General features: G+C 37.3%; 1 protein-coding gene across 5 annotated transcripts in view; it reads right to left on the minus strand.

Annotated features, from left to right (window-relative positions):
* The window catches only part of ATF7IP (activating transcription factor 7 interacting protein), an 84,779-nt gene extending 58,754 nt beyond the window's left edge, over positions 1-26,025 (minus strand). For 2 of the 5 annotated variants that reach the window (XM_058655992.1, XM_058655985.1), the window contains exon 1: positions 25,387-26,025. The gene's annotated coding sequence lies outside the window, so the exon portion shown is untranslated. Of the gene's footprint in view, positions 1-4,339; positions 5,291-12,194; positions 13,122-25,386 lie in introns of those variants that run through there. The other 3 variants (XM_058655993.1, XM_058655987.1, XM_058655991.1) reach the window with 3 other exon arrangements.
* Between the last annotated feature and the right edge of the window lie 1,185 nt (positions 26,026-27,210).

The following is a 27,210-nucleotide window of genomic DNA, read 5'->3' on the forward strand; positions in this document are numbered from 1 at the left end:
ATAAAATACAAAAGTAAAAACTCATGGGCAGGTTTAAATCATTAAAGACACATTTTCAACAAGAAAATACAAATCTGGCAATTTTTAAGCTGAGTAAATGACAGAAACATCTTTAGATAATGTTCTACAAACAAGAAGAAACACTAATATTAAGGTAACAGACTGAAAACTTAGGGATGGAAAAAAGAATAAGTATACATGGTAAACCAAATGTAACATCTAAAAATGAATTCCAACTAAAAATCAAAACATTATAGCATGTGTGCGTCTGTGTGACTGTATCCTGTTGAGAAAAGGAACAATTTGATTAGAAATATGTACCTCTGAGATACCTAAATTATATCACATTTAATCACATTAAACACAAAACGGGTCTAAAAATTTCAGATGGATACTAATAAATCTACTGTCAGAGATAAACCTCCTCCTAGATGAAGAAAACAAAATCAGGGCCTGCAGAACAGCTCAACAGGCTAATCCTGCACCTCCAGGTGCTGGGATCCCATGGGGACACCAGTTTGTGTCCTGGGTGCTCCACTTCCCATCCTGCTCCCCGATTATGGCCTGGGAAAGCAAGTCCAAAGCCTTAAGGACTGTGTGGGAGACCTGACGCCTGGCTCCTAGCTTCAGATCAGCTCAGTTTTGGCTGTTGCAGCCACTTGGGGAGTGAGCCAGTCAGGGGATGGAGGATCTTTCTGTCTCTCCTTCTCTCTATAAAACCTACCTTTATAATAAAAATAAATAAATCTTTAAAAAATAAAAAACAAAATTAACAAAGCTGCATCCAATTAGCATGTTATATAGCAAAATAAAATTATATACCTAATAAATCCACAATACAAATTCTTCACTAATACATAGAATATACATTAACACTACGTAATGACTAGGAAATCTTAATAAACACAACAACAGGGCCCGGCGCCGTGGCCTAGCGGCTAAAGTGCTCACCTTGAACGCCCCAGGATCCCATATGGGCACCGATTCTAATCCCGGCAGCTCCACTTCCCATCCAGCTCCCTACTTGTGGCCTGGGAAAGCAGTCCAAGACGGCCAAGGCCTTGGGAACCTGCACCCACGTGGGAGACCCGGAAGAGGTTCCTGGTTCCCGGCATCGGATCGGCACGCACCGGCCCGTTGCGGCTCACTTAGGGAGTGAAACATCAGATGGAAGATCTTCCTCTCTGTCTCTCCTCCTCTCTGCATATCTGGCTTTCCAATAATTCAAAAAAAAAAAAAAAAAAAACACAACAACAACAAAATTTACATATGCAATACATATGTTACATTCTTCAGACATAGCATAACATTAAACATGCCAACAAGATGAGAAGAAAATAATCTAATAAATAACAAAACAAAAAAGGCCCTTTTGAATTACGGAATCACTTGGAAAATAACAACAAAGCACTGACAAAACATAACTGATGAATTCAACCAAAACTGACACTCAAAAGAAAACTTATATCCTTAAATACATATGTTTTTTAAGGTGCAAATTCAAACACTAGCAAAAGCAGAAAGGCATAACCTCAAAGAAAAGAATAACAAAAACTGAAAATGAGACAACAAATTAGTAAGTAGTCATTGAAACCAAAAGTAAGTCCTTCAAAAAAAATGATGAAAATGAGCAAGTCAGGGAAGGCATTTGTCCTAGCTGCTGTTGAAGATACTGGCGGCCCAAAGTTGGATGTCCAGCTTTGGCTCACTGGCTTCAGTTTCCTGCTAATACACACCTTACAAGGCAATGAAGCCACTGACTTCTTGCCACCCTTGCTGGAGATCTGAACTGAGTTCCCAGCTCCCGCTTCAGTCTGGCCCAATCCAACCCTAGACATTGCAGGCATCTCAGGAGTGAACCAGCAGATGCAAACAAGCTCTTTCTCAAATAAGAGTATGTTTATTTTAAATGGGAGAAGCAAAGCAAGGAAGTTCTTGAGAAAGTATACTAAATATAATAATCATTATTAGAAGAGGGACAAAACTCACTATGAAGTAACACAGTCCAAATATTCAAATATATTCAATGTTATTCATGAAATATGGGGGAAAGATTGAGAGATTTCAAGTTAGCACAAACCCAAACAAATTCAACAGTGCAACAAGGCTGGCAGAAAAGTTAATGCAAAGTCAAACTGCATACAGTATATAGTTATGAAGGAGAACATTTTTTGAGTAGTATGCTTCGAGGGTCACAAACAATGAAGAGCTTTATTTTCATGACTATGGTCATTACAAGATTAACAAGAGGATGACCATGCTGAAAAATAATCTGGAACATGTTATATAAGGAATAGTTAAGAACAACAGAGGATATTTAACCTGGAAACACAGGCCACATTAATAGTTTTAACACAGTGGAAATCTGTCACGCTGAGAGATACAGGTATGCAGACACACAGCCTGAACAACACACACATTGATGTAGGAGTCTGCTGGAAACAAAAGTAAAATAAAAACAACTCTGTCTCAAAATAAGCAAACGTGAATTGCTTCAAATGACCTTGAAAATGCTAACATAGAAATGAAATAGCCAACTGTCCAGTATAGCAAACAGTAGATTCCTGTGCCATGTTCAGTGTTGGAAGTACTGGACCAGTTAAGCTCCTTTTAACAATGCTTGCTAAATGAATTATGTTGTCTGAGAAGAACAGAACAATGAAAACCTCAAACTTTTAACCCCAGATTTTAGGCCATTCACACTCAACTTCAACAGTCTCAAAGATTATACATACTTTTACCCTCATGACTGTTCTGTCCTACATGTTTCTTCTTTGGTTTCATCTTCCTTTGTTCTAACATTCAACTACAATTGCACTCAGCAAATTCCTATTTTGACTAACAACCTCGTCCTCTTTTTCTTTACATGAGTGTGTGTGAACTATCTTTCTAGCCTGACATTCTCCCAAACAACATGAAAGCTCAAGAGAAGTTTGAAGTATCTCCCAGCTGTTTCAGATGCATGTGTCCTACACACCAAGACCTTCATCCAACCTCAAACACACAAACTTGCATTCCTACCATCACCATTTTGCCATAGTGAGACCATTCACTGAGACAAAACACACATATCGAAATGCAATACAAATGTCTACATGTAATAGAATAAAAAAAATTTTTGAAGAAATCGAAGCAACCCTCTCCAAAGATAACAGGTGACAACAGCCTGTGGACTTGGAAGACCAGTGTGTCCTTATCAAAGCTGACCTTCAGCTTTTACAGCACATGACCTGGTATTAATCAGTGACCAACTGCCTCTCAGAAGCTAGAGCAATGGCAGTCCCATCTAAACTAACATTTTATGGTTGAATAGCTTGCTGTTTAACTTTCAGGCAGAGGCAAAGAGCAGCGAATTGCCTAACACTATTTCTTTCTTCTACTTCTTCAACCAAATCTCACTATCCCTTTTCACTTTATCCTACTTAATCAACTCCTCATGCTCATTCCCCCAAAATCTGCACATCAATCAGAAATATTTTATTACTAAATGGACTCACATACTAGCATTTTTATACACATACATTTTCATACCTTGACCAAGTAATAGCAATATATTCCTTATTTTACACAATCATTTTTATATCAACAGGACTTTGTTTTACCTTATTCTTATTTCAGGCTACAGAAAAAAGAATAACAAATGCCTGTACATTCTTTCTTCAGCTTAAAAACTAAAGTGTTAGATCATAGGAATTTCTAATTAATACATCCATTTTAACTTTATAATCTAACATTCACTTTGTTTAAAAAAGATGATAAATTTAAATATGTGGAAATGGCAACAACAAGGGTGGAACTGGAAAACTTCACCATATTATATGCCTAAATATGCATTATCTAATCTGTAAATGAGCCAAATATGTGAAAGCATAGAGCAGTTTGATATGTAATGGTGAGTCCAAAGTGTTAACTTTATACTAAAACTTTATAGTTCAGTAAGGTCACAAAATGTCATCCCTCTGCATGTACCAGCTGGTGTCACTATAACTGAGACTACAGTAACAAACTGTAATGAAAAAAAATCTAAAACTGATTTACATGTAATATGGACATATGTATGCATGAATAATAATTATATATGAAGCCCACTATTAGCTCTTTTCACTCAAACATGTGAAGAAATTTTGAGAAAATGACATTTTTAAAAGAACAAATCCAAATGTGGCCCTCAAAATCCCTTAAATAGTAACAATAAAAGATCTAACAATCTTACTATTACAAGGACTAAAAATAAATGAATTAGAAAAAAGAAAGAAAGAAAAGCACTTCCCACTTGGGAAAGAGATCTGCAGCTTGAGGGGCGGGGAGGTGTTACAGAGAAAGGGCCTGAGCCTCTTACCTGCGGGCAGCTTGATACTGTGCAAAGGACTTCCTCTTCTGGAAACCACTGCTATTTAGTTCTTTTGTATAAACCTTAGAAGCTAATGCAGACTTCTAGGTCAGCCTTCTTGAGTCTAAATTCCTGGTTAAGGTTCATATTCATGAAAAAAACAGGAGTACAGTAGGTTGGCTACACATTAAAATCCTTTCAAACAGTGGTTCACATCTGTTGTGTAGTTTGTGCAGCAGACATCCCATTAACCACAAAAGCCAAAACACGTCAGACAGTAAGTCAATGAAGCTCACAAAACACACAGTCTATCTTCAAAATGACTGTTTCAAGTGAAAATGCCTAGAATCAGGATTCTTTGTACTGCTTTCTATGCTGCCAACTATTAGGTCTGCAGCAACTGTGTTCAGTTCAGAACCTCCTACATATTACCCAATAGTATCAATAAGCAAAATCCATAAATGCAGAACTTAAAAGCTCAAAACGTTTCTAGCTTCTCACTATTCCACACATTCACTGTCAATTGTGGAGGTCTCACTACCCCTATTCTAATGCATCAACTCTGTTCTACCGCTCCAAAAGGCTGAATTCGTACACATTCCAAACAGAAAATCCATGACACATTTTATTTGCTGCCCTAGCACAGCCAGACTGCAGTTACAGCTAGCTGGCGCCAGTAAGAACAATTTACATAAAGCAGTCCACATTTCAAGACCAAACTACGGGAGAGTACTGCTCAGCAAACCCTCCCCACTCAATCCCCAACAGACACTAACTGGTTCTAGAATGTATCTAGTTATCTATTTACCAACAAAATTCAAATTAGATCATAAAAGAAAACAACTTACACTTCCTGAGTAACTGAAATTCCATCCCCTCAAAAAATAATTTTAACTCCCAGAGATATTAAAAAACCTAAATTAACTTGAGGTTTGGGCCAGAATGATTACATAAAGTCAATGGCTGATTTGTAACAATCATGACAAAACACAGAGAATAATTCACTTTAGCTAAAAGCTTTCCTCACACTACTCTACAACTACCTTTCAATTTTATTAACTAATCAAATAGTATCCCAAAACATTTATTTTTAGAAGTCTACTGCTCTAACAAATCATCAAAATCAGCAATTTCAGGTATCACGATTACTACATGGAAATAACTTCTCATTTACCACCAGTTAATAGATCTAAGGCATGTTCTCAGTCTCAAAATGTGGGCATGTGAAATTACAAATATTTTTACCAGATGACACTTAGCATGTGTCAAATTCCTTTGGACCCACATCATTCCAACATCATTAATGGTCAAATCTACTGGGAAAGAGCTGAGTTATTAGTTACTGTCTACATTTGTTATTGTGCTATCTAGTGTTAAATAATTTTGTATTTCTGCTATTATTTTTCCACTTATTTTAACAATAGACATACACTAAATTTAATCTTCAAATAATCTAGAAAATTTTAGTGCCACATCTGAAATGGTAATAAAATAAAGGAAATACTTAAAGGTTAACCAGGAGTTGTTCAAAATATGTTATTTTTCCATTTTATTTTCCATTGTCTAAAAACATCTTAAAGTTACTCCTCTTACATAATTAAGGAAATGGCACTAGAAAAGAGGTATATGATAAAGTAATCAAATATCAATAAAAAATGGTAGACTACTAATATGTAGCTAATCATTAGTTATCACTGATCATTAAGATTTCTTTCAATAACTACACTCGATCTCAGGATCTGTGCCCCATTAATAGCAGATAAAATGACATGCACAATATAATTGCACAAAGTATGTAAACACACCACATAAATTAACACTTGCTGGGAAAAAAAGTCTTGCACTAAGAACTTGCTACATGCCATTATTGATCATAAAATCTGAAGTTGGAAAAACATCTTTTCAAAATCACGTGTTACAGGTTTCAATTTTAGATTCTTTTTCCTTTGTTCCTACTTGTATATATATCCAACACTAAATGAAGCGAATTGAAAAATCAAACCAATTCAAATCATTTCATCCAGAATAAAATAAATATTTGAACATCATTTTTCAAAACCCAAGTTGGCCAATCACCTGATGGTTAATGAATTAATCCAAACTGCAAATCTACAACTTGCTTATTAAACAGTGACAAAGGAGAACTGTTTCTCAAAGTAATAAAAATAAAGGAACAAAAAGTGCTTTAAACCATAAAAATTTTATTGCATAAAGTTTTCCAATTCATCACAGATATTTTGCAAAATATGATGAAAATGAATCACTTAAACACTGAAAATATGCAAGTAAAACAGGAGTCTAAAATTTTATTATTTGACTCAACTAATACAAAATTCATTCTCCATGAGTCCTTCAATCTCATGGAGGATCAGGAACAAACCACATTTACAGTAGCACTTATAATTTGGCTATCCACTGTATCCTACATCCAACATTCACAATGCCTCAGTATTCATAATCTTCTCTCAAATTTACTGTGTCTCCCCACTCCCTCCATAAATATAAACTCCATGAGGGTAAGAAGGTTGTACTTTCAGCAGGCCACGGCCATCTTAGCACAGGCATGTGTGCTAAGTCCTCGGACACTCTTCCAAGTCTTCACCTTGAGACTCTAAAAATGTTTTCTTAGGCATTTTTACCTTAAATCACCCAAAATCTGAACACCTCTCTCCTTAAACACCTTCTCTTGTGCTCACTTTGGCAGCACATATACTAAAGATTCGTGTCTGAAGTATTTAGACTCCCACACTTCACTCCTCCAGACAAGACTGAGAAGAAAAAGTCTATGTTAGAACCTTCTGAGGAAAGAGCTATCAATATTGAGCTCACATTTTTTTGACATACACTATTAGGTATTTCATATTCATTATCTTCATTTACATCATAGTAATATTTCCCATTTTATTTTTTTTAAAGAATTATTTTTATTTTTTTATCAGAAATTCAGATATACAGAGAGAAGGAGATACAGAAAGATCTTCCATCCACTGGTTCACTCCCCAAGTGGTCACAACGGCCAGAGCTAAGCCAGTCCAAAGCCAAGTACCAGGACCTTCTTCCCAGTACAGGGTCCCAAGGCTTTGGGCCATCCACTCCTGCTTTCCCAGGCCACAACCAGGGAGCTGGAAAGAAGTGCAGCATTTGGGATATGAACCAGCACTCATACGGAATCCCAGTGAATGCAAGGTGAGGACTTCATCCACTAGGCTACTGTGACAGGACCAATTTTCCCATTTTAAAAATAGGGAAAAGGGGGCCCGGCGCCGTGGCCTAGTGGCTAAAGTCCGCGCTTTGAACGCCCCGGGATCCCATATGGGCGCCGGTTCTAATCCCGGCAGCTCCACTTCCCATCCAGCTCCCTACTTGTGGCCTGGGAAAGCAGTCCAGGACGGCCCAAAGCTTTGGGACCCTGCACCCGCATGGGAGACCTGGAAGAGGTTCCTGGTTCCCTGGCATCAGATCGGCGCAGCATCGGCCCCTTGCGGCTCACTTGGGGAGTGAATCATTGGACGGAAGATCTTCCTCTCTCTCGCCTCTCTGTATATCTGACTTTGTAATAAAAATAAATAAATCTTTAAAAAATAATAAAATAAAAAATAAAAATAGGGAAAAGAGACTGGCATTGTGAAATAGTATGGAAAACCACCGCTTTTCACAGCAGCCCACTGTGGAACTATTTCATGCCAGGGTTGAAGCGCCATCTTCCAGCTTTGGACTGGCCCATCGCTTCCACTGTGACTCTCTCTCTCTCTCTCTAACTCTTTCAAATAAATAAGTCAATCTTAAAGAAACAAAAATCACCAAGTTATCAGTGATATCTTTAGCACAGTGATAAATAATATTTAAAGATCTGATTATGACATTTAAAATCCTTAAGGTAATTACTTGCAAGTTTCTAATGATTGTTTCTTTAGGTTCTTCACTTTCAATCATCACATTTTTATGTCAATAGATTTCAATCAGTCCTTATATAAAAATTAGGATAAAGTGAAAAGCTGCAAAAGCTGCCACATTCTTAAGCGTAAATGGATTTTACACATGGTAAGTCTCTAAGCACATGCAGTTCAGTTTTTATTTAGGCTTACTTTTTTCTGGGATAAAAGTTGTGTTTTAGCAATTTACAGCTACCAAAACAGACAAAAGTTTAAAAGGAGCGACCTACAGGAATGGAGGGTGAAATAAATCCAGATGCGATCAAGAGTAGGCTCTAACTGAAGCAGGCAGCACCTACTCGCCTTGCATCACTGTTTCCAGCAGAGATATAGGACTAGCATCACAAGATATCCACATGTGTGTGAAATCTGACCATTCTAAGTGTTTGTCCCACTGGAAATATGGGGCAGTGGCTAAAAGAGAAAAATCTAGGGCCCAGCGGCGTGGCCTAGTGGCTAAAGTCCTCGCCTTGAAAGCCCCGGGATCCCATATGGGCGCCGGTTCTAATCCCGGCAGTTACACTTCCCATCCAGCTCCCTGCTTGTGGCCTGGGAAAGCAGTTGAGGACGGCCCAATGCATTGGGACCCTGCACCTGTGGGAGACCCGGAAGAGGTTCCTGGTTCCCAGCATTGGATTGGCGCGCACCGGCCCTTTGTGGCTCACTTGGGGAGTGAATCATTGGATGGAAGATCTTCCTCTCTGTCTCTCCTCCTCTCTGTATATCTGGCTGTAATAAAATGAATAAATCTTTAAAAAAAAAATCTACTGGTTGCTACTTTGTGGTCACTGAAAGAGATTTTTACCATTTTTAAGATTTTTATGTCTAATTGACAGAAAACTCTAGGTTCTGAATTCAAGTCATCTTCTATAGAGAAGTTATTTTCTTGTAGTACATTTGAAAAACTTGGCCAGACTAAAACTGAAATAAGTCTGTAATGCCAACACTCGGCTGTACTTAATAAATACATCTGCCACTACTCACACACAAGGATGGCCCTTTTTTAAGACAGTAGGACCCAATAGTACAAACAGGAACATTCTAAGTGGATGTTAGTACTCCTTTCTAGGCATACATTAATTTTTCTTTTCCAAAATAATCTCATACAGTCACCTTTTACAAAGTATATGACATCTGAAAAGCATTCAAATATTATTGGGAGAATCAGAACACCAGATATGTGTAGAGTACGTCATGGTATTACAGAAATACCAACTAAACTGACTCTCTGCATATTGACTGGATATTTTTCTTTGTTTTATAGATGATGAAAATAAAATGCAAAAAGTAAGATAAGTTGGTCAATATCAGAAAAGCCAGGGTTCACATTCAGGTTTGGATTCTTGGTCCAAGCTCTTTCCACGTATCCAGTCTCCACTGGGCACTGTTCAAATAAAATGGCTTATTGAAAGGAGCAACCACAAATGGAGAGGACAAACATAAGTGACAAAATACTGTAAGAACCTCAATTATCTAGTTCTGAGACACACTACTGTCCTTAGTAACCCATTATAATTGCTAATCTGGAATTCAACACGCAAAAAAAATCTGAAAGCAATAGCCAATCTCAAAAGTCATAATCCTAGTGAGCTTCAATTTATGTTTAGTTGTAAAAATGCAACATATCAATGAAATTTAGCAGTAATACCCTGAGTAACTACAAAGTGTTAGTGCTTTCCCATGTTCATGTAATAATCTTGTGTAATTAAATTTTACTGTCAGAGCCCGGCGGCGTAGCCTAGCGGCTAAAGTCCTCACCTTGAAAGCCCCGGGATCCCATATGGGCGCCGGTTCTAATCCCGGCAGCTCCACTTCCCATCCAGCTCCCTGCTTGTGGCCTGGGAAAAGCAGTCGAGGATGGCCCAATGCATTGGGACCCTGCACCCGCGTGGGAGACCTGGAAGAGGCTCCTGGTTCCCGGCTTTGGATTGGCGCGCACCGGCCCTTTGTGGCTCACTTGGGGAGTGAATCATTGGACGGAAGATCTTCCTCTCTGTCTCTCCTCCTCTGTGTATATCTGACTTTGTAATAAAAATAAATCTTTAACAAAAAAAAAAAAAATTTACTGTCAGCAATGGAAAGCAAAAAGAAAGATCACCAAAATTTGCCTAAGGTCTTGCTGTCCTCAGTAATCTCAATCCAGTCAGTTTTTCTTCAGCGCTAAAGAATACCAAATAGCTGGTTTGATTTACTAAAATGCTTTGAGATACACGTATTTTGAACACTAGACTTTCTTGCCTCTGACCTGTCATCAAGACAATAAGATGTTCCTACAAAGATGTAGGAAAACTTTTAAGTCATACTCCAAAGCATGAACTTATACAAAAAACGACAGATAACACCTCTCATATATACAGAATATTTTTCCCTTTCCTTATTTAATTTTTTCCCTTTCCTTATTTAATTTTTTTGCCATAAAAATTATTATAAACACAAGTTTGTGATGAGGCCAAAATTTTAATCTGTTAAACCATGTAAATATGTCTTTCTTACAAAATTAAAAATAAAAATAAAAAAAGATTTTCTACTCGACTCTCAAAAAGGAATACACAATCTAGGATAATTTTAAAGAAACCTGAAGAGGCTGAGATTTACCAAGTAAACGAACGAGATATGGACATTAATATAAGATCACAATTGTCATGTTTGATAATATTTTGAAATTTTGTTCATCTTAACAGATTAGTTCTTATTTCACTGAACGTATCACAACAAATGAATGTTATAAATTTACACTATAAAATTATGCAATGGTAAAATAGCACATCTTTTTTATATACTGGGGTAGATAATTAAATACAAATTTAATATGTAAAAAGCTGTTGTGCTTAAAGAAGTAGGAGGTTCAAAACAGACTGTTCTATATCATATTTGTCAGTGATATATTCATAACATACTACTGACAAAACAAGGTGTATTGTATAATATTTAGAAAAACCATTGAAAATATTACCTTTTACGAATCCATGTTTAAAGTAAAACTGCTCTGCTACGGAAATATTACATGAATAACAATTTCATGTAGGGTAATCATACACTTACAGTATTTCAATAAACATTTCAAGTCTGGAACAAGGTTAAAAACCCTTTTTGAAATTTTTTAAGCCAAATTCATAAATCCACTGAGTTGTACTACTTTTAAATTTATCACAGATTTAAATTAAGACTAAAGTGAGCTAACAGAAAACACCATTTAATTAAAACAATTCAGTATTTACTTTAGGTCTGTTACCATTAAAATACCTACATTACGTATTTAGAAAAACCTGTCCAGGTTTACAAGTGAATTTATTTCCAAATTCAAAATCTGAATTTCAAATTAAGCAAAAAGTAGTTTCAACCAAAAAAAGTGTAACATCACCAAAATTTGAAAGGGTTGGCAACCAGGAGAAAGCAACATGATGAATGAAAAGAAGTGCAATTTAGAATACAAAAAAAAAAGACACTTAAAAAATGTTCTCTGTTACTATGATTCGTATACAGAATTTTAAACGAAAAGCTTCCAAACAACACCTCACAAAACCCAGGAAAAAAAACATGTTCTTCATATGAAACAAAACTTACTTACAGCTTTTTAAAAAAAATCCATTAAAGTAATAGTTTAATTTCTGCAAATAAATTTCAACAAATAAAATACCCAGTACAAAGGGAATATTAAGTTCTTTAGGGCAAGAAAAATAATACTTGGATGAGCAAATGTTATGGCAATGACGGCAATGACAGAACATAAAAGGGTGAGAAATCACAGGAATTTAACCTTTGACCTCAACATCCCACATACTGTTTCCATAATAAAGGCTTAAAGGTTCATTTCTACTTTTTAGCAAACAAGCTCTTTAAGTTTTCCTTCCTACGTAAGCTCAGTTAAATCCAAGTTTTGTTTTGTCGTTTTCAATTAGAATGCCTAAAGATAAAGAGAAACTGGTGCTTACCTGTGGTCCTGAGGCACATGGTCCCCCCTGACATACTTACTGCCTAGGCAGCTACAAAAGCTAGGTTAGCAGCCATTTTGAGACAGCTGCACAGTCTCAGTTGCACAAAAGTGCAATTAAGATGGCTGTATCATGCACTCAAGAACTCACATAGTGAACACTCAGCTATGTGTCACACGGAGCCCCTCCTACTTAGCCTGCAGGAAACTGAACACAGACAACAGCTAATGCATATACTGCAACAAACAATGCAGCTAGTCAGAACACAGGAAAAGGAGGCAGCAAGCCAGGTTTGTAACATAATGCCTGTGCTTTCCAACTTTGGGTACATTCAGATCCCAGACAACTCGAAATCCATGCCACGTATTAGCAGTAACAGAGATAGAGCCAAATCACACAGGGCAAACACCAGGGAATTCGCTTGAAAGAAAGCCTCCATTTCAGTCCAGAAAAAAGAAAAAAGCCAAACCTAGCTCAAGGTCTTTTCTTTCTTTCTTTTTTTCCTTTATCTTTTATACTACTATGATTATGAAGAGTGTTGCAATGTTATAATTTCTGGAACATCAAGTTGTGTCCATTGACACTTATTTGATCAAGTTAATTTCAATGTCTAGATGGTTATTTTCTCCCCACAGAAGTTGTCCATGATAACAGAGAAGTTACAGCATTACAATCCATTGTTTGGACCTTGACTAAAGACCCTTTACAACTAGATGGCAAATGAGCTTATTTTGAGTAATTTACCAATAAAGATAAAAATAATGTGTTGTTCTCTTTGGTAGTCCAGATGGTCACAAATATATCTCCAGGTGAGTATCTGGTCCCAATGAAAATTGCATTTCATACCTGCCACAGCCTTCCCAACATTTTGATATGAATGAAAAATAAAAATTACGTAGACAGTAGGGAGGGCACGAAAATACAAAGGGTAAACAGGTCTGCAGGGTAGGGTCAACAAGACAAAGGCATCAACAATGCTAACACGGAGTCATCAACAAGAGAAGGACAAACGCACACACAGAACCTGTTTGCCTGACAGCTCTCATCAGCTACTGAATCCACATCTTTCTTCTTCCTTGGTCTATTTCCTAGAATTTAGTTATCTTGCGTTATTTTTTCTCTGCCATCATTAAATGTAGCTATTTATTAAGCAGGACTAGAGCCATAAAGAGACTGATTATCAAAAACTGCTAATCATTCAGGCCAACTGATGAGCACATGGATTTTATTACCTCAGGATGAAATCACAATTTTCCATTTTTAAAAACTAATTACTCAGATTTAAGAGATCTCTACTTTCCCTAGAGCAAATTGGATATGGATTGTAAAAACTGCTTTAAGAGCAGTACCAGGAAAAATTACTTATACTTAATCCAAGCCACATTAATTCTTCAAAAATGTATCTGTGTTGGAGCTGGCACCTGACAAAGCAGCTAAAACACTACTTGGGGCACGGAAATCTCCCATGAGAGCTCCTGGGTTAGAGTCCCACCTCCCTTCCTAACCCCAGCTTCCTGCTCAAGTGCACTGAGCAGCAGCAGGCTTCCTTCCCACGGAGATGCACATCAAGCTCTTGGCTTCAGTCTGGCCCATTCATGCAGTGAATTAACAAATGGAGGGTATCTCTGCATTGATCACAAAAACTGACAAATAAAAATAATAAATACATGTGTGTACATATACATACACACATATGTATCTAATATATATATATATATATATATATGACTCTCAGAGTAGTTTTAAGTCTATTCATCATGTTAGTAAGCTAGAAAAGACTGGAATAGACAAAATATTTCTGTAGCATTGCTATTTTATTGGATGGGGGTGGAGGGTGGTACAAAGAGCCAAAACATTTAGAGCCTCTCTGAGATTCAGGAAATAGATTTGGGGATAAGTTTGATGCACAAGACTTAAATTATGCAACACACTCACAAAAGCATGATATCTCTCTGCCCTCTTTAACCCTCCCTTGTCTTTCCAACTTAAATTCCATGTAAATTCGAACTACCTTCTTAGTCTAAGCTTAATCTAAGCTGTATTCATAGAACAGCTAGAAAAAGCTGTTGTCTACCAACAGAAGCTGACAGAGCTACTTTTCACCCATAATTTAGATTTCAAAATAAGACACACACTCCATTCTCTTTGAGGGTACCCCTCCAGTTAAAGTTTTCTTTACTATCCCAGGACACATAAGCCAAATCAATAAATATGTGAATGCCTCTATCATGAAAGGTACTTTGCAAGACAAAGCAGCAGCAAGGGGCACTGTTAATGAAATCAAGATTTCAAAACAATTTATATACACTATTTCCATCACTACTCACACTGCCCCCCGAGGATTAAATTTTACTGTCAGTTCATGATAACAGTAACAGGCTCAGAGATTTAATAAATTCACAAAACTGATTATAATCCAGCCTGTGCTTAGTCCCAGCCCACAGATCTTCATCCATCGCTCTTACATTGATTCTGGTTCTGTGTCTAATTTAAAGAACAATTTAGTGGCACTCAGGTGCCATTGCCCAAAGCCCTTTCACTCTGTCCCAGAATTATTCCAGTTTACCTAGCAAAATCCTATTTATGATTCAGTCTAAACTATCTTTCCACTTATAATCCTTCCATTACTCTCCTTTTTTCTATGCCCATCCCCCAAATCAGCTGTTTTTGTCCTTTCAAGATTGTACACATATCATTATTGTACTTATTTCAATAATTGTATATTGAGCATTTAACTAACTGTCGTAAGAAGGCAGACATCACAGCTTAAGTTATTCTCCAGTCTTCCATATTGTGAAACAGTACTTTCTCAATAGATGGTATACCTAAGTTAATTCTCACTATGTTTATTTCTACCATAAAATTCTAAAAAAAAAAAAAACAAAACAAAAAAACCCTACATTTTTAGACATCTTAAGTTTTAGAATCTCTTTTTTTAACATGTAAAAATATTTTATTTTGCTTTATGATATAGTTCCATAGGCTCTGGGGTTGCCGATGCCCTTCCCCAAGGTCCCCCCTCAATCCCACTAATTTCCCCAGTCTTAGAACGGATGTCCTTCATGAACAGTCACAAGTCCATCACGCTGCTATTGAAGCATTTCCTGACAATGTAGGCATGGACCTTGTCAGAGAGTCCATCATCTTACTCTTAGGATGCATTCAATTCTTTCACTGAACGCATAGAGACATACAGTACTTTGTCTCCATATCTGAACATATCAGTCCCCACTACACTTTCATTATATATCCCTACTCTTACATTACAGGAAGATGTCACTGTCAGCTACATTTTTAGTCTTGACTTACAAACCTCTATACTTCAAAATCCAAGACAGAAAAACAACAACAACAAAACTTTTGCAGGACGCCTTTCAGTTTTAAGATATCACTGTGTGGTTAGCATAGTTGAACTCTGAAGTCTATAGAAAAGTATGTAACAGGAACTGGCATTGTGGCATGGCAGTAAAGCCCCACATCACACCAGTGCTACTGCATGTTCTGCTGTTCCACTTCCCCTCCAACTCCCTGCTAACTGCCTGGGAAAGCAGAAGATAGCCCCTCAACCACCAGTGAGCCAGAGCAGATGCTCCTGGCTCAGCTCCAACCATTAAGGTCACTTCAGGACTGCATCAGCAGATGGAAAATTTATCCCTGACTCTCCCTTTCTCTAACACTGATTTTCAAACAAATAAATGACTTAAAAAGATGGTAAAATGTTACTACTACTGTTATAAACAGCTTTATGATGTTGAATATTCATTGCTTAATTCTAAGTTTTTGAACTTTAATATTTTTAAAGGATGTATAAAGCTTTCTTTACCCTCTAAAATAAATTTTAACCCAGTATGCTGAAAAAAAAAAAAAGCAAACCTATGGAACATAACTAAATTATTAACTTTTAGATTTTATCAATACTGCTAAATAGAATGTGGTCTGTATAAGTTCAGGCAATCTTACAATAAATATTTTTAAAAGCATCATCTTTGGTAAACCTAATCACTATTTATAAAAGCATATATATTTAGAAATAGTTTCTAATGTTAGGTAAATATTTCTTTGGCTATCCAATGTTTCATCATTCCTGAATAAAAATATTTTTCGTAACTTTTTTCTTTTCACTCTAAAATTTGCTAGGTAAGTGTGCCACAATTTTACATTTTTATGAATATGAATATTTATAACATTTGAGGATCACACAAAACTATCAATTTAAAAAATAACTTACTATAGATTTATAGAATTTCAAGTCTTGGGCCTGGCGCCGTGGCCTAGCAGCTAAAGTCCTTGCCCTGAACATGCCAGGATCCCATATGGGCGTCAGTTCTAGTCCCGGCAGCTCCACTTCCCCTCCACCTCCTTGCTTGTGGCCTGGGAAAGCAGTCGAGGATGGCCCAAAGCCTTGGGACCCTGCACCTGTGTGGGAGACCTGGAGGAGGTTCTTGGCTCCTGCTTTGAATTGGCGCAGCACCGGCCGTTGGAATCACTTGGGGAGTGAATCATTGGACAGAAGATCTTCCTCTCTGTCTCTCCCCTCTGTATATCTGACTTCCCAATAAAAATAAATAAATCTTAAAAAAAGAAAAGTGGAACAAATACGCACAAAAAACTCAAACACAAAGCAACAATGGAGAAACAATACATTCTAAGGAAATACATTGCATTCTTCACTCAAGAATAGAATGTCAAGAATGTTGTTATTACTAAATCCAAAGAACAAATAGAAAATAACAACATAATAGAAAACAACTCATTAGAAAGACTAGACAATGAAGAAATCTAGTAAGGGATGGCAAGGGGAGGGGAAGAAAGGAAGAGAAGAAGGTTATAATCACAAGGAAAAGACAAAGTTGAGATATTCATCCAAAAATGCATACTGGAATAACAGAATGGCAAAAGAAAAAATCTCCCATGAAATCAATGAATAAAACATTCCCAAATTAAAAGGCAAGAGCTGCTTAGACCAAAATAGCCCAAAGATTAGCAGCAATCAGTAATAAACAGATCCACATCAAGGCAGGTTACAGTGAAATTCACAAACAGTGGGGACAAAGGATCTGCAAGCTTTCACGGCAGGGGCTGGGATCTGAAATATGAATGGCATCAGATTTCTCAGTAACAGAAGCAGGGAAAAAGCAGTACCTTAAGAATTCTGAAGTAAAATTATTTCATCTGAAAGTTCTATACCCAGCCAAACTATCAATCAAGGACAAAACTGCAGAATGACATTTTTTTAGATACACTGGGTCTTAAAATCTATGTACTTCCTATGCTCCCCATCTCAAAAAGCTAGTGGAGAACGTGTTTCCTCCCCACTTCAGATAAAATAAATAAAAAGACATGGCATATGAAAGATAAAGTTATAGAACAATAGCAAAGGGGATTTTCACAATAAGGAAGAAAATTCTAAGGAAAACAATTATACACAAAACAAACAGAGCAACTAACCCAAAATGCAGCGCTGGACTCAAGAAATAAACAAAATTTTGGCAGCCATTCTACTTGAGGAAATAAATGTGTTTTATAAACCTTTAGTCTTCTACATAAACACCAGAGGATATTTAGTAAACGACTATACCATACCATAATAACGACTATACAAAAATGACTGATACAGATATTTTAGTACACAGCTCACATTACCCTTATGCATCAAGATCTATCTTAACTTTTAAGAAGAGTCAAGTGTTTCATGATTCTATTAGTGCAGACTATGTGAATTCATCTGATTGCTATTAGCATTTTCTTTTTAATGGCCATAAAAGAAAAACATGCTTCTGAACTTGTTTTTAAATTTAAGGTTAGGGGCCCAGTGGCATGGCTAAAGTCCTCGCCTTAAACGTGCCAGGATCCCATATGGGTGCTGGTTCTAATCCCGGCGGCTCAGTTTCCCATCCGGCTCCCTGCTTGTGGCCTGGAAAGTAGTCGAGGACAGCCCAAAGCCTTGGATTCCTACACCTGCGTGGGAGACCTGGAGGAAGTTCCTGGCTCCTGGCTTCAGATTGGCACAACACCAGCTGTTGCGGTCAGTTGGGGAGTGAATTATTGGATGGAAGATCTTCCTCTGTCTCTATTCTTCTCTGTATATCTAACTTTGCAATAAAAATAAACAAATCTTTAAAAAAAAAAAAGACATATTTCTAATAAGGGTAATAGGACAGATCCCTGGTAAATGGTCCAAAGACTAGGCTGGAAATGACACACACCATCAAACTTCTCTGCTCATCCTGAAAACAAGGCTTTTACTTTTGATAAGATGAAAAGCATTATCACTGAAATGATGGACCAATATGAGAGATCCTTTCTCGATCTTGATAGCTCTCTCAGGGGATTCCTATTCTAACATGCAACTGAAATTTCTTACTAGAATCAAATGTGCCCTGGTCACTTAACAGACAATAGTTCTTCAAAGCAGTATTGGCTGACAGGAACAACCGAGTAGGATCCAGTAGTTATCCATGAGGACACTACTGACTCACACTACCATCACGGGAAGAGACTCCCAAACTAAAGCATACGAGGCTAGTTATTCCCACTAATGAGATACTGAGATACACAAAGATACACAATGTATTTAACACGGATCTTCTCAACTGTGTAAACAATGGTAAAAAATCAAAAAGCACTTAACATACAAAGATGAAAAATTGCAGAGCAGATATTTCTGACTGCAACGTTTTTTAAAAATCATCTACATTTCCAGACTTTCATATGTATACAGGCCCAATTTGAAAGAATTTTGGAAAAGCACTATCAACTGTACACGTAAGTCACTTCCATTGCTATTACAGATGGCCAAGAAAATGCTACAGTAGCTCTCTTTAATAGAAAATCCATATAATCAAATTTTAGAACTAAAAACATTCACATATATATAAATTAACACTGGTAGCTGTGGTTCACTTGTTCTTAAAAATTTGAAGATGTTCTCACACTCCCTGAAACTCACTCTGTCTCCAATACAAAATGGTTTCCACTAAGCAACTTAAAGCATATATAAACAAAATTCAACTTTGTAGAAGCCACTTCTCAGCTGTAAACAAACTAAAACGCTAGTAGAAAAGTCCTAACTTACCGTGTGAACAGTAGGATAATCTGAAAAAGAAAACAGCCCAACAATTATAAACAGTGTTGGACTCAGTTAACAAAAGGAGGTCAAGTCTGCAAGAATTTTTAGAAAGAAGAGCCTCTACTAGCTTTTTCTCTTGTAACTACTAGGGCAGTGACAACAACTACGACCACCCCCCGGAGCTAACTGACAGCAATCAGGTACTCCACTACCTAATACTGTGAAACCCTTCCCTGCATCTGATTTACACTCTGCTCCACAGCAGTTAGCAATCCAGGAACTTTATCCTCTTTTGAAAAATTTTTCAGAGGCCTCAAAACTTTAACAATCATAAAAGAAGTCTTTCTGGACTAAAGTATACACTAGTTTGGCTCCTCAGATATATTAAAAGTAATTGAAGAATCTCTACAACTCAGAAGCACTAATATGGAAATTAGCAATAATGAACAGGCTACAAATACTTGGTTCAGCTCTGGAAATATTGATTCCCAAACTTCAGAACTGAGTTTATAAATTCTTCCTGCTAACACCCAAAATAGATCTCCACTATCAAGATCACAGCCATATGACTTTCTCTAAGGAACACACATCTTGTTTCTAATTGCTACAGCTTATCGAATATAGTCTGAGAAACCAAGTACAGGAATTTTTTAGAACTGGGAAAAGTTTTTAGCTAGTGGCAAAGGTCATACAAAAAAGACCACAGATTTTCTTCATCACAAAACAAATGCTTAAGAAAAGCCTGTAACAGCTTAACTTGGTATCTATTTTCTACATTTACTGTCATAATGCCAGTAATGTTTTATAATTTGAGTCCTATCTTCGTTTCCCTGATTATGTCTTTCCATACCTCTCTAACTCTCAAGTTTATCTAGTTCAGTGAAACTAATATTTTGGTAATAATGACTTTCCTCTACCCATTATGAAAAAAATTCACAGCTAAAATACAATATTAAGAAAACACTCTAATTGCAATCAGCATGAAGAAGAAATTTTTTAATGGAGAACTAATTTATACTAATTAAGGAAATATCCTTATAATAAGTTAAAGAAAAGCACCATGAAAAAGTATTATTTTCCATACAAGATTAGACTCTAGTCTGGCCAGAGTGAACTAGATGGCTTTACAAAGTTTATCCATTGCGGGAAAGATATATCATACAACATGCTATTTTGCAGTCTGCTTATCCCACTTCTAATTTCATATTGGCACTATTTTGCATCAGTATTTCTTAAGCAGATAAAAACAGAAATGTAGTCCTCTCTCCTCTCCTAACTTTCCTATTAACATATCAGCACCAAGAAACCCGTAAAGCAACATCTCATTGAAAAGTCATTGTTATTCCAAGATTTCCCAGAATTCCTGAACACAGTATGAGAGTACTGCAAAGAGCTCTCACAGAAAAACAGGAATTAAAAGAGAAGTTTATCTTAGGACAAAACAAAAACTCTGAAATCCATGAATAGTGCTTCCCAATCCAGATTTTTCACAAATCCTTTGCAGATCAATAATACATTTCAGAGAGTCTATAAGAAGTATATCATATCATGGATAAAGAAAAAAACAAACTATCAAAATATAAATTCACCTCAATTTAAATTTAACATAATTGTATGCAAAAACATTGATTTTTCCTTAATGACACAAAAGTCCACCTGCAAAAGCACATCCAAGAATACAAAGAAAACTGCAAAAAAGACAAGGACATACCATCTCACCCTACTTAAAATAACTATTACCAAAGGATGCAAAGAAATGGTAGCAAGGAAGGGGAGAAAGTGGCGTTCTCATACATGGTTAGTAAGAAAATGCATCAGTACAGAAATTATGAAAACCAACATTTTCCTCAAAAAACTAGAAATAAAACTATCAGGGCCAACATGATGGTATAGCATACTAATCCTCTATCTGTAGCGTGAGCATCCCAAATGAGCACCTATTGGAATCCAGCTCCCTGTCTGTTACCTGAGGAAGCAACAGAGGATGTCCCAAACCTTTGGGAACCTGCACCCATGTTGGAGACCTGGGAAAAGAGCCTGGCTCCTGGTTTCAAATCAGCTCAGCTCAGCTCCAGCAATTGTGGCCATTTGGAGAATGAACCAGTGGATAAAAAAATCTGTTCTCTGTCTTTTCTTCTCTCTGTAAAATTTGCCTTTCAAATAAAAGTAAATAAATCTTTTTAAAAAATTAAATAGAACTACCATATGGTTGAGCAATCCAACTACTAGGATGTATATCCAAAGGAGTACCAGCAAGTTGAGTAGAGTTCTACATACGCATGTTTAATGCAATATTGTTCGAAGCAGTCAAGACACAGAATCAATGTTAGGTGTCTACTAATGGATGAACAGATAAAGAAAATGTGTGCTATACAATACAACAGGAAAACAACTAATATTTCAAATTTTTAGCAGAGAGGACTTTCGAATGTTCCCAACACAAAAAAATGTCATATATGTCTTGGGCAAGCGATGTACTAGATATCCTGAACTGATCATTATATGCTCCATGTATATATTGAAATGCCACACTGCACCTCAAAAGAATGTACATTCATTATATAATAGGTGAAAAAAAAACGCTTTATTGTTCAAAGCAATTTTGAGCATTTCATACAGCATATAGCACTAAAGCACACATATAATATATAGCCAGCCCAACAGCAAAGAAAACAAGGCAATACTGCTTTAAGATAAAGTTCAAAGATCAGCATTGTGGTACAGGGAGTTAGACCACCATCTGCAATGCTGACACCTCATCTGGACACCAATTCATATCCTGGGTACTCCACTTTTGATCTAGCTCCCTGCTAACGTGCCTGGGAGAACAGCAGAAGATGGCACTGTAACCCAAACCTGGATGAAATTCCAAGCCTGTGGGCTGGCCCAGCTCCAGCTGTGGCAGCCATTTGGGAAGTGAACCAGCAGACAGAAGATGTATCACTGGAACAGATTTCAAATAAATAAATGAATCTTCTTAAAAATTACACACAATGGTTCTTACCTATTTCTATTTTCTTATGTTTTTTTTTCTTAAAATATATTTATTTATTTGAAAGAGCCACAGAGAGAAGGGGAGAAAGACAGAGAGAAACAGAGAGAAAGAGCACACGTGCACTCCCATTAACTGTTTCACTCCCTGGATGGCCCCAACAGTCAGAGCTGAGCCAAGCAGAAACCAGGAGCCAGGAGCTTCCCCCGGATCTCCCAAGTGAGTGGCAGGAGTTCAAGCACATGGACCATCTTCCGCTGGTTTCCCCAGATCATTAACAGAGAGCTGGAAAGGAAGTGGAACAGCCAGGACTTAAGCCAGTGCCCATACAGGAAAAATTTAAATGCACACATTATATTTAAAAAACAAAAAAGTTAATAGCTACTATTGTTCATCCACCCTGTTGAGGGGGATTATGGACAATGGTTTTTTTTTTTTTAACCAATTTTGCAAATTATTTTAAAAGCTCTTTGAAATAGCAATTTCAAACAAATTTTTTCAGAAATCGTGAGACATAGTTCATGATTCATGTACAAGAATGTTCACTAAAGCATTACTTATAATAGACAAATAAGCAACATGTTCACTAAAGCTTAATAAGTCACAATACATTCTTATTGGACATAGTATGAAGCTATTTAAAAACATGTATTAAAAATATTTGATAACTTGGGATATGTTCACAATATGATATAATGTAACCACTAAAAAATATACTATGTAAGAATAATAATAAAATAGAATAATATTGACAATACTAAGTTAAAAAGGATTGATCAATTATGGGAAAGTCACTGGAAAAAAACCTCCAAAATATTTAAGCTAAACATTTCTAAATGTTGTTAATTACTTGTCAGCATTTTCCAAATGATCTCTGGTTAAGTCAGAAATATTACGACTATATTTAATACATTCTCAAATCATTAAGAAAAATACATTTATGATTTCATCATTAAAATCTGTTGTTTGTAATGTAACCTTCATGCTTAAACAACTTAGTATTCATTCGTAGTCTTAATAATTATGTATGCTGGACAGGTGTCCAAATTTTGTGACATCAAGTGCTTGTTTTGTCACAACATCTACTAAAATTGGAATTAAATTTTGTAACATAAATATCAAACTAAAATTTCAAAACATTCTTCCCTTGACAGAATACTAAAGGAAAGAGTTAATGTTCAGAAAAATTATTAACCTTGGTAAATTACAAAACTACATCTACATCGCTTCTCAGCCTTTTGGCTAAGATCTACTACTTAACAAACTGGACATCTTTCCCATCAATAATATTTAAAATGCAAATTAGGTGCTTTTGTGTTTTCAAGTATCTCTTATGACCTTCAACATTAACTTAGAAGCAGGCATCTTTATATTCAAAGGAAAATGTAAGTCTAAATATAGAAAGTAAAAGTTCTATTTTTCTAGAAGTAGAAAGGGTACAGCCCAAAGGCCAAGTTCTTTTCTTAACCTGAATATGTATGTGAACATAACAATCATACATATACATATGTATGTACACACACACAAAGACGCAGCGTATTTTCAATTCTAAAGCACCTGAAATAGCAAGGTGGGGGAAGGAAGGGAAGAGAAGGGTGCGTGATAGCCACTCCAGAAGTCTAGAAGGAACAGGATTACACACATTCCTGCGCAAAAGACATCAGAGGAATCAGGAATTACATCAGAACAAATTAAAATTCTGTTGAGCAACACCATAATTTTTCCTCTATTTGATGTCATTTAAAAATCCACCAACCAAGAGTGTTCTTTTCAATTACATCCACTTAATACTTTCTAATGGTATTTGTTTAGGACAATGAAAATGTGCCCAAACTAGCCAAGATTATAAAGCAATAACCTTCTCTTCATTTGACAACATACATACTCAAACTCTAGAGTTAAAAACCAATCAGGAAACAGATTGTTGTATAGAAGAGTCACAGATAAAGTTTGACACCACTTACAAGTTTTCAGTCTAGTAAGAACAATTTGAACAATGGTAGAATACTGAATCTTACATAATATTTCCCAGATGTGTTATGTAAGGTTTAAATATAGTGACACTGTCATATTTAACTAATCAGTAGCATACTTAATATTACCTTCTTTACAAAACTAAACCAGTAGCACACTTACAATTTTTTAAAAATCACGATTGTATCTTTTACACATGACCATAATGCTAAAAAAATATGTACTAGCATAATTATGATTGCCTCATTAAAGGCCTCTGTCAGCATAACCGGGAGTTCTCTGTAGAAAGTATCAGCTCTTACGTATCACAAGCAAAAATTCTAAGAAAATGTGCTCATTAAAGGGTAATAATAACTAAAGCAGTAATGAACAAATGATCAAAGGGCCAAAAACTTGTAAAACTCAAATGCTCAGTGGCATACAAACTTTTTATAAATATTAACAGCCTCAAACATTTTTGAAAAAAAAAAGATTCAGATTTATGCTCTTCTACTGCCTCCCCACATATAGCCAAAACTAGCATAATTTCTATTTTGTAAACATTTCCCACATTCATAATAGAACTGGCAAAAACCGGATTGAAAATGTATTTACAAATTCTCAGTTCAATTAAATGCAGTTCCCCTCCGAACCACATAAACTGCTGTTCTTCCTCTCCATAAACATAAACCTGATTCTAGTAAAACCCTGAAGGTACAATCATAATCGAGAACCACAAGTGACAACCATTTTCATAGAAAATTAAGCCCCCAGTCTCTCAAAAGAATCGGAGAAACTGGACAGTTTGAGGTGGGTACAGAAGCGCAACATAAGCCCAACACTTCCCTTGAAACACATGAGATTTGGAGAGGCATAAAACGAAACCCTTCAAGAGTCAGGAAAATTAAACCTAGAACCCAAATGGCGCCCAACAAGAACATTAGATCTCGAAAATGAATATTGCGCTTGCGCAGCCACCGCCCCGGCCGCTGCACAACTGCAGCTAGAGCCCGACCCCGCCAGATCACGTGCTCCCATGCAGCGCCGCCCGCAGCGCCGCAGCCGCGCAGGCGCACACGCAGCGCCCGCAGCCGCCATACTGCGGTCCTGTCTCTCCTGAAAATACAATAGTCATTTCAGAAAATATGGTGAGAACAGCCCTGGGGAATCCTTTATACCTTTCGGGGCAGGAGCTGAGGGAGGGGGAACCACGTTCCTTCCTACAGCCCCGTCCCGCGCAGCCGTCCCCCACGCTGCCGCCGGTCTCGCGCGCTCCAGTCGCCGCGCTGCCGCCGCCACTGCCGCCGCCACTGCCGCCGCCTCCGCAGATTCAAAAACAAACCCGCTTCTCCCTTGCACGCGCCGAGGCCGTTATGCAAATTGTTGTGGGCGGGGCTCCGCGGTCGTCCTGACGGCCACGCCCACCGCGCGATCCGCCAATAAGCGCGCGGTCTCTCCCTTTCCCCATGCAAATCTCCTGGTTTTTTATTTGAATGAGGGCCTTTGGCCCCGCCCCCTGCCCGGGAAAACGGAGCGCAGCCCGAGGTGCTGTCGCTGCGCCTTGCAGCGGCGCTGTGGCGATAGGTTGGGAGCAGCTGCCTTGGGAGGTAAGGCGCACTTGAGGAGCGCCCTCTATGCGACTGGGTAAAGAAGGAAGTTCAGTCAGAGAGTTAAAAGAGCTGAGAGAAACTGTTTCTGAAAGGCTGGAGTATCCTGATGAAGTCCTGGTTGACAAAGTACACTGGAACCGTGTTAGTCCTCAAGGAATGGAGAAAACACATTTGTGTTGCTCTGTCGCACAGGAAGCGCATGCACCTCGTCCCACCGGAAGTTGTTCACGTCTTTGCACGTGGTGTTGCCAGCGCTTCAAGAGGTGCGCAGGATCGCCACCCCACCGCTTGGGACATTTGTGCTGTGTCCAACCTCTGCAGTTCAACCCCTATGAGGAATTTTTTTACTCTGCTTGATAAGCGTTGTTCAACTCCGTAGAGAAGTCTAAGAAATAAATAAATGCTTATGTATCTGGCAAAGCAAAAACAGCCTGAAAAAGACTTGAACTGAAGGTTTGGTTATCATTTTTCATGTAATTTTCCTTACTTGTTATTTGTTCACCCTGTGTACACCAAGCAATTCCTGTGTTCCACATATAACTTAGGTGCCTCTCCACAAGAATTCTCTACTTAATTGGAAAAGACAAGAAACGTTTTAAGACTTTTTATTAGTTTAATTCACTCATTTAATTGATTACTTCATTAAATTTTGTTTAAAAGGCTGACAGACCTTCAGTTGCGACTCCTCTGACCAAATGCCGACCACAGGCAGCACTAGGAGATGCAGAAGGCGCAGCCCAGCTTCCATCGTGGTGTGTCAGGTGGGTGGCAGAGATCCAAAGACGGCGTCTGTGGCCTCCCAGCATGTCAGTAGCAGAAAGCTGCTTGAGAAGCAGCTGGCACTCATACCAGGCACTCGAGCATGCTATGTGAGCATCCCAGGTCTTCATCACTATGCCAAACACCTGCCCCAGTAATCAAACATTAGCATCACTCAGTTAATACTCATTTTTATAACTTTAGCTTTTGAAATTTGTTTGAAATATAAGCACTCTTCTAGGCGTATCCTTAACGCAGACATGGAGAATGAAAAAAGCCTCCTGAGAAGTCATTTCTAACACAAGGTATAATTTTATAGTTTTTTAAATTTAAGCTGGATTTTATCTTAAAAACAATGAGAATTCTTAAATGACGTTGAAGTCAGGAAATAATACAACTGTATTTGCATTATTTTTTAGACTTATTTATTTGAGAGACTTGGAATTATGACTGTTTGTGAACTATACTATTGTAATAATATTGAGGAAATCAATATGGGGGGAGTGCTTGGGGAGGGGTAAAGGGAAATCCCAGAGCCTATAGAACTGTGTCATAAATAATAATTAAAAAAAAAAAAAACAGGATTGAATAAAGTTCTTGAGATTTCTCTCTGTATGTCTTCTAAAACCAAAA

This window comes from Ochotona princeps, chromosome 27, assembly GCF_030435755.1.
Source record: "Ochotona princeps isolate mOchPri1 chromosome 27, mOchPri1.hap1, whole genome shotgun sequence".
NCBI lineage: Eukaryota > Metazoa > Chordata > Mammalia > Lagomorpha > Ochotonidae > Ochotona > Ochotona princeps.